Raw genomic sequence first — 8,594 nt, 5'->3', positions numbered from 1 at the left:
AGGAAAGCATGGGTTTTCTGATAACCAGAAACTATGGGAGCGAAATATAAAATCTCATCTTGGAAATGTCCATGACCAAGACAATTAAATGATGTTTTGAAATTGGGGTGTGGGACGGGTGTAAGGTTAAAAGGAACAGTTTCCTTTTTTTTTTTAAAGAATGGTGTAAGACTATCTTTGGAGCCGCTTTTTTTTTCTTTTTCTTTTTTTTTAAAGATCGAGTGGTACACTAATAAACGAGAGTTTGAAATTAGAGGTAATTTATGTTTTATCTACAGATTTCAAGACATTTGCTAATTTTGTAGTTTCATATAATTAGTTTTCAAAGGTTACAGATAATAAACAAATCAGAAATGTTATCTTTTTAAGAACTGCATTTTTTTTTGACACAACTATTAGCACATTAAGAGGGAAGCACAAAAAGTTATTGTTTGTTTAAAACTGCAAGCACTTAACTCTCTTAACTCCCTTATTACCTAAACTTGTCTGGCTCCCAGGAACAGCCTTATAGAGAGAGGGAGTATTGTATTGGGAGGAAAATGCTACTGAACTATTGACTGAAAGTAAATTTAGATAAAATTAAAATATAGCTTTTTTTCCTTATGGGCGTTTGTTTTGTTTCAGGTCATCGTAAATTAGGTATTACATTGCTATCAGTGGATACCGATGCTTAACTCTTAAAATAATTTTTAAAAAATGTAAACTGTTGAATATTTGAAATAGCCCACTTTACCTTAATGGGTCTTGTCTGTCTTTGTTAGTCTTCAAAGAAAAACCATTTGCTACAAAAGTAAATCAGTATTTTCAATGTGCTTCTCTTGTTTTTGTTTATTAGCTAGTTCTTGTAAGCATTTCCACCAGAACTTGACACAAATCATAAGGAAGCGGTTTCTTTTAAAATACAAACCACCACCAAAAATTTAAATGTACATATTGCTTAAGTATTTGGCTGTTTTTATTTTTTAAAAGGTATAAACACCAAAAAAATTAACATTATATGAAGATGGAAAACAAGAAGATGCACTTTCTGTAACTTTGTCTAAGGATTTAAATTACTAACTTGTGAAATCCAATTTAAATTGAACTTAACTACTGGCTTTCTTACTAGTAAAATTATATGGTTTATTTGAAATGTACACATATTGACCAATGACCTCTCAAAAAAGCACACATTTTAGGTACTGAAATAGAAGGAAAGGAAATGCATCCTCAAACATTTTTTGGAATCTCACCACATATACCTTGTTAGATTTGGGGATTGTAGGATGTTTGTTTTGGGTTTTTGTATTGTATATGAACTTTAAAAAAAAAGTAACAGTTAAACACATCTTTCAAAGCATAGTCACAGACAAAAGAAACATACAGTATAAAAATTTCCTTGAAAACTCCTACAATATTATGTTTGGAGGCAGCTTCAGACTGTTTTATTGGTGGTAACCACTTGCTGAGCTCTTGTAATCGGTAGTAACTCTAGAGAAGCAGCCCATGTATATTCCTAACACTTTGTTCACTAGCATTGAAGTTTAGAATAGGCCCAAGTAAAGCAATGGAAATATATATAGAATTCTTAGTTCTTACATGATTTAATTATATCAAGATATATGAATTTAACTTACTTTAATGAGGCAAACTATCCATTTTTCTCCATTTTGTTGTTAAAGCAACATAGCTCTCCTACATATTCTTTTCTTGACCCAAATGAAATATTAACCAAAGGTCAAGCAGAGAGAGAGAAATGACTAAGATGAATGTCTTTGCTAAAATACCAATAAATTTGTCAAACTCAAACTCAAAAATAAAAATGGAAAAAAGGGTGGATTCACATGGCAGGATCCAGGATCCAATCAGTTTGAGCTCTGGCATCACCCCATGGCAGGATTCAGTCAGATCATGCTTCTGGCATCACCTCATTGCAAGATCCAATCAGATCATGCCTCATTACCCTACACTTATAAAACCTGACCCAGTCCATTGCTCAGAGAGATACTGCTTTGGGAACTATCTCCTGTGTTCTCCATACTTGTTACAAGTAATAAAATTGTCTTGCAAAGAAAAAGAAAAACTGTCTTCCTAGCCTATCTAAAATCTTTCTCTCTTCAAACTCTGTCCTCTTGCATGTGCTTAGGCTTTTAGGAATAAAACTCAGGAAGTCCTGTCTCAGACCTCCCATAAGGCAAGGAAGCCCAGAGTCTTCTATCTGCTTGAATGCAGGAAGAGAAAATAGAAAATGTCTCAAAATGTTATCATGTCACAAATGTTGTCTTGCTTTTGGACTCTAGTTCCTGGGTCTGGACCATGATAAATCTGATTTCCACAACATGACATAGATACAAAGTGCGTATGGGAGTTTGAAATCCTGCTTACTATAATGTTGATTAAGAAACATGAGTCTCATCTCCACACACCTGTTAGAATGACTGTTATCAAAAAGATGAATGATAATAAGTATTAGCAAGAGGTAGAGAAGGGGAACTCTTGCACGCTTGTGGTAAGACTATTAATTACTATGGCCATTATTAAAAACAATATGAAGTTTCCTCAAAAAACTGAAAATAGCATTACCATATGATCCAGCAATCTCACTACTGGGTGTGAATCCAAATAAAATAAAATCAGTATGTCAAAGAGATATCTGCACTCCCATGTCCATTGCAGAATTATTCACAATAGCCAAGACATGGAATCCACCTAAGCACCCTTCAATGGAAAAATGGATAAAGAAAGTGTGGAATATATACACAATGGCACACTCTTCAGCCTTTAAAAAGAAGAAAATTTTGTTATTTGCACAGCCTGAATAAACCTGGTGGACATTATGTTAAGTGAAATAGGCCAGGAACAGAAAGACAAATACTGCATGATTTCACTTATATGTGGCATCTAAAAAAGTTGATCTTATAGAAGTAAAGAGTAGAATGGTGGTTACCAGAGGCTGGATGAGGGCAGTGGGAACTGGGGAGATATTTGTCAAAGGATATACAATTTCAGTTAGACAAGAAGAATAAGTTCAAGAGACCTATTGTACAACATGGTAATAATAGTTAATAACAACGTATTGTATACTTGAAAATTGCTAAAAGTAGATGTAAATATAGTAGTAAAATGTTCTCACCATAAAAAAATAAGTTTGTGAGGTCACACATATGTTAATTAGCTTGATTTAGACATTATACAATGCATACATATTTTAAGACATCATGCTGTACACCACAATATATACAATTTTTATTTGTCAATTAAAACATTTTTTGAAAAACAGATGAATCTCATGGTACATGGACTTGCATTAAAGATTGGGGTTCGAATTCTGCCCCTTACTACTTACCTAGCATGATAAGTAACAATCTTGGTGTTTTGCCCTTTCTTTCCTTTACCCCATCTCTCTACTACTATTTAGTTGAGACCTCCATTATCTTTCACCAAGATCAACATAACAACCTCCTAACTGGTCCCTCTGTCTCCAATCTTACCCTCTCCAGTCTGTCATCCATCCTAATGATAAATGGAAATGTAGTCATCCAAAGTCCTCCATCAAAACCCTTCAATGACCCCCCATTGGCCAGAGGGCAAAGTTGGAGCTTCAAAGCAATGATTCATAGTTAATTCAATGATCTTTGTAATCCTTTATGATCAACTTCCTCTTTCCACTCAGTGGCAGATACTTGCAGTTGTCCTCCAAATTTCATACTCTCATTTTTCTTTATTAATATAGCCACACATTTTTAACTGAGCTCATTGGTCATCATAACGGAGTCTACTGAAAGTCCTCAGCAGGTGGTGTGACGATGTGACCAGCTCTGGCCAAGGAGCTGTAGGCAGAAGTGTCTTGCAGCAGCTCCTGTAAATCTTAAAAGACAGCTGGTACATGTCATTTTTTCCTTTTTTTCCCCCTTTCTCCTTCCTGCTGTGCCAAATATGGATATGGTGAGTGAATCTAGAGCAGCTGTTTGGAGGTATGAAGAGATCCTGGAAATAGAGGCCACGTGTATTGAAACAAAGACTGAACAACTCCAAGTTCCTGAAGACTTCATTTCACCAGCCTAGAACCTCCTTGTTCATCACAGGCGGACTTATTCCTAAAGCAAATGCTCTCATTTTCCTTCCTTCTCTACTTTACAACCATGCTGAACTGCTTGTTATTCCTTGAACTGATCACACAGTTCTGTGCTTCTATGCCTCGCCTCTTGCTGCTCCTCCACCTAATGCTTTGTCTTTCTAGCAAATTCTTTCTCATTAAGATCTACCTTGACCATGCCATCGTACTCCAGTCTGTGTAACAGAATGAGACTCCATTTCAAAAAAAAAAAAAAAAAAAAAAATATCTACCTCTAGGGCTTCCAGCTTTGTGAAGACTACTCACCCACAGCCAGGCAAATTTGGTGATTCTTTCCATTTTCCATCATTGTATCTAGTCCATCTGCCTAACCTAGTACTGATCACGTGCTTATGTTTTGTTTACCTATGTGTTCTACATAATAGATGGTGAACTCCTACAGGTCATGCTTATTTTATTTTTTTCATCTCTACATTTCTATTGCCCAGCATAAAATTGTGACCCAAAGAATAGTGTTGCACAAATGAACAATTGAATAAAATTCTCTGAGTTTCTATTATTTCCTCCTCTGTAAAATGGGAGTCATAATAATTCCCATTGTAGAGATTTTTGAGAGTCAAATGAGAAGAGAATGAGAAGGTTCTCTGTAAACATACATTATCAAAAAAACCAAGGCATTGTGTGTTTATCCAAATTTCTCTTATCTGGTCAATAACCTTAGACAAATATATTTTCTATAGAATTCAGAGTTACTGATCTATTTTATATCTACATGAAATGGAAACAAAGGATGAATTGAAATAGGACACACTTCTGATATTAGCCATGTAAAAATTAGTAATATAACCAAGAGTTCTTAAGGTCAGTTTAATTTCTGTTGCTAGGTACTTGAATATATTTGAGTACAACTATCCTGCAAACCCTTAGCTCCAGGTAACCTCTTCGGCCACTGGACAAACATAGCACCATTTAATATAGTTGTACTTAAAACAAAAGTGATATGTATCAAGCGGATTCCACTTGCCAAAATCACTTCTGGCTCGTAGAATAGGTGTAAGAGCCAGGGACTCAAGACATTCACTTTTTCTTCAAGTCAGCTGCTTTAAGAGAACACAGGATGGTCAGAGCTGGAGCTGGAGCAGGGGCAGGGTGTCCTCTTGTTTCTGCTGTTTTAACCTAAGCAGCCAGGGAACTCTGGACATCCTTTAGAGAAAGTGCGACCAATGGAGCAATAGGCCTGCTCAGAGCATGCTGACTTCTCTCTTGGGACTAATTCTCTCTTCCGTTCTATGCTCTACACCCTCATGAAGTCATCCACCAGAGCCATCATGTGCTCGTGTCCCTCTGTGTTCCTTCAACCATCTGCTGACTCTAGATCCTTGCTTTAGTTCTTTAACACTTCCCAGCACCAAGATTTCATGCCTGGGAGTCTAAAAGCACCACCCTTCCCCAACCCTTTTTTTTTTTTTTTTTTTTTAACAGCAATCAATTTGCTCCCACCATTCCCAGGGAATCCAGTCTCATTTTTGCCTGTATTTTCCTCTCTGGGGGTGGTGATGGTGGTGAGAGGGTGGAGGATAGTTTTAATGTCACTTCTTACATTATGAATCAGTGACATAAGCTTTTAAAGCCAAAAGTATTTGTAAGATCTTTTAAAATGATAGAAGATTTAACTACTTTCACTCTCCTATTTAAATTGATTCAGAAGGAAATGTAGGGTTGAAAGTTAAGTTTGGGTTCTTCTCCTCTGTATATTTGCAAACGCACAAAGCTGGGTCTGTTATGTCCTGTCTGAAAGGCTATCTATTTGTACAGCTTTATGCATCTCTTCACAGAACACCCATGAAGTCACAGCTCATATTTCTGCTTTAAATATTCGATCTTTTGGCTTTAAACACCCATAAGGGTTATTTGTCAAAACGGATCTTAAACTTCTCCCCACAGCTCTGCAGCAGATCTTTAAAGTCATGCTGTTGGGGTGGGAAGGAAAGGGTGGGGGAGATGGGAAAAGTTGGCCATTCAGCAAGCATTTATGGAGTGCCAAGTACGTGCAGAGCATATGGTATCTAGTAATAGGTGCTGTGAGGGACAGAGAAAAGACATGGAGTACATGTTCTTGCTCTCAGGATGGAGACAGAAACATAAGCACTGTTAGTTCAGTCTTAGATCTAGACACTTTAACCTTGTTTTCTAAAGATGTTTGTATGAAGAGCAAAAGCCAGCAACCTCAGGCATGTAAGAACATGTTAACAGCAAAGGTGTGTGTGTGTGTGTGTGTGTGCATGTGTGTGCGTGTGTGTGTATGTGAGAGAGAGAGAGAGAGCAAGAAAGAGAGGAGGAGATAAAGCATATGTTAGTATAGGGATAGGATTAGGATGGGGGCAAAGAAGAAATGGTCATGCCTTATGTAGAAGGTCCTTTCTTGATGTGTTTTCTCAATCATCTTCTGACCCAAGATGCCTTCCCTTAGCTTTCTAAGACCGCAGTAGCGAGTTGCCATGGCCCCTTTTTATAGCAATGCACTTGCCCCCAGCACTTTCCTGACCCTTGGGATCCAGCTTGTTTTTCCAGATTTGTGTTTGTTTTGGTCTTCTTTGAGGGCAAACTTTCTTTATTGTGGCTAACCATTCATTTCTGCCACATACCTCTTTGGTTCTTGTATTAGTCTGTTTTCACATTGCTATAAAGAACTGCCTGATAATGGGTAATTTATAAATGAAAGAGGTTTAATTGACTCACAGTTCTACATGGCTGGGGAGGTCTCAGGAAATGTACAATCATGGTAGCAGGTGCAGGGGAAGCAAGGCACCTTGTTCACAAGGTGGCAGGAAGGAGAAGTGCCAAGCGAAGGAAGAAGAACCCTTTATAAAATCATCAAATCTCATGAGAACTCACTATCACGAGAACAGCATAGGGGAAACCATCCCCATAACCCAATTACCTCCACCTGGTCTCTCACTTGACGCATGGGGATTATGGGGATTAAAATTTAAGATGAGATTTGGGTGAGTACACCAAGTCTAACCCATATCAGTTCTGTACTATGCTGTGGCTAGACACTTGGAAGGACACCTGTCATGTGTGGGCTGTGTGGGCCCAGGAGGGCTGTCCCTATGTGCTTAAGCAGGTGTGGCCTCCCTTAGCAGATATGGGTACCCAGGAGGCCCTACCAATCTGGTTCTCATGCTGTGAGTGACAACTTAGATACCACTGTAAGGTACTCTCAAATCTTTATGGAGGTGGAGACTGACAGGCTTGGGTTTGAATCCCATTCCCACTATCAGCTATATTATAAAAACTTATAAAACTACATTGAGCCTCAGTTTCTTCATGTGTCCAGTGGAAATTCTCCCATAGTGTTATTATGATAGTTAAATGAATTAATGCATACAAATGGCTTAGCATAGTACTTGGTACATAGTAAGCACTCAATGAAATGTTAGTTAGTATTATAGTGTAAATATAGTTTTCATTAATACTCATGCATTTACTTTGAGACTGTTCTTTGTGGCCTAAGATATATTTGTTCTGTCCTACAAAGTATATGACTAAGAGAAAAACAGGAAATGTGACTTACTCCATCCATTGAACAAGCTTTTTAAAAGTACTGACTGCATTTCCAAGTACTGTATTAGGTCCCACCCTCCACCTCCCTTCATCCTTCCACAAACACTTATTGTGTGCCTATGAGGCACCAGGCATCGCATTGGAACTAGTGGTGAAATAGACAAATATGTTTCCTTCCATCACAGAGCTTATGTCCCAGGGAGAAAGACAGGTATTACACAAGTAAACCCAGGTTTACTTAGAACCAGGGATAAAATCTAGGTGCTACAGGTAGTGCTCATGGATTATGGAGACCTGCAGGGTCAGGGAGACCAGTGTATTATGAATTTCTATTTATGAAGCTAATTTTCAAAAAGGTAAGTTACTTGGCTGCCATTAGGTCAACAACATTTTTTATTATGTTGCTGCTAGGCATGGCTTTCATTTTCCAAGGAGATATCAATCAAATCCATGATTTTCCAACTCTGCATTTTAAGTGGCAAAATGTCTCTAAATTAGAAGATTTGAATATTATGCTTATTGATAAAAAGACATATAAAGTATCAAAACTTAAAAGAATGAGTTCACAGGTACAACCTGGTATGTGCTTTACCAAAACTTAACAAAGCATGCTTTTTATTAAAACTTCTATTCTGAACTTAGTTACCAAGTCCAGACTTCAGTAGATTATTTCTTTGTGCATCATTTTCCATTAACTAAGACAAAAGCCAGAATACAAATGTGGTTCTAAAACTTCTCAAATTATATCTGTAATTTTTCTGCAGCCAATAGCATCAATGCCGTTATAGAGGGGTGAAACGGATGGAGAACTCTATGTTTATTGATAGCCAATTATGTGTGAGTGCCAAATGTAATCTCATTTTATTCTCACAAGAGCTCTGTAAAATAGGTCTTATTTTTATCTCTTCTTAGATATTAGAAAATTGAGGCCCAGAGACTTTGAAAAAATTTATTCAATTTTGCACACAGGGCT

General features: G+C 37.2%; 1 long non-coding RNA gene across 1 annotated transcript in view; it reads left to right on the top strand.

Annotated features, from left to right (window-relative positions):
* The first annotated feature begins 3,728 nt into the window (after nt 1-3,728).
* Nucleotides 3,729-8,594, top strand: part of LOC105502632 — a 133,697-nt gene continuing 128,831 nt past the window's right edge. Inside the window, exon 1 of the long non-coding RNA XR_001000367.1 lies at nt 3,729-4,064. This is a non-coding gene — a long non-coding RNA (uncharacterized LOC105502632). The remainder of the gene's footprint in view (nt 4,065-8,594) is intronic.

This window comes from Colobus angolensis, unplaced genomic scaffold, assembly GCF_000951035.1.
Source record: "Colobus angolensis palliatus isolate OR3802 unplaced genomic scaffold, Cang.pa_1.0 Scaffold80, whole genome shotgun sequence".
Classification (NCBI taxonomy): domain Eukaryota; kingdom Metazoa; phylum Chordata; class Mammalia; order Primates; family Cercopithecidae; genus Colobus; species Colobus angolensis.
The sequence above is the reverse complement of the archived record's forward strand: the minus strand, read 5'-3'. Positions and strand labels throughout refer to the sequence as shown.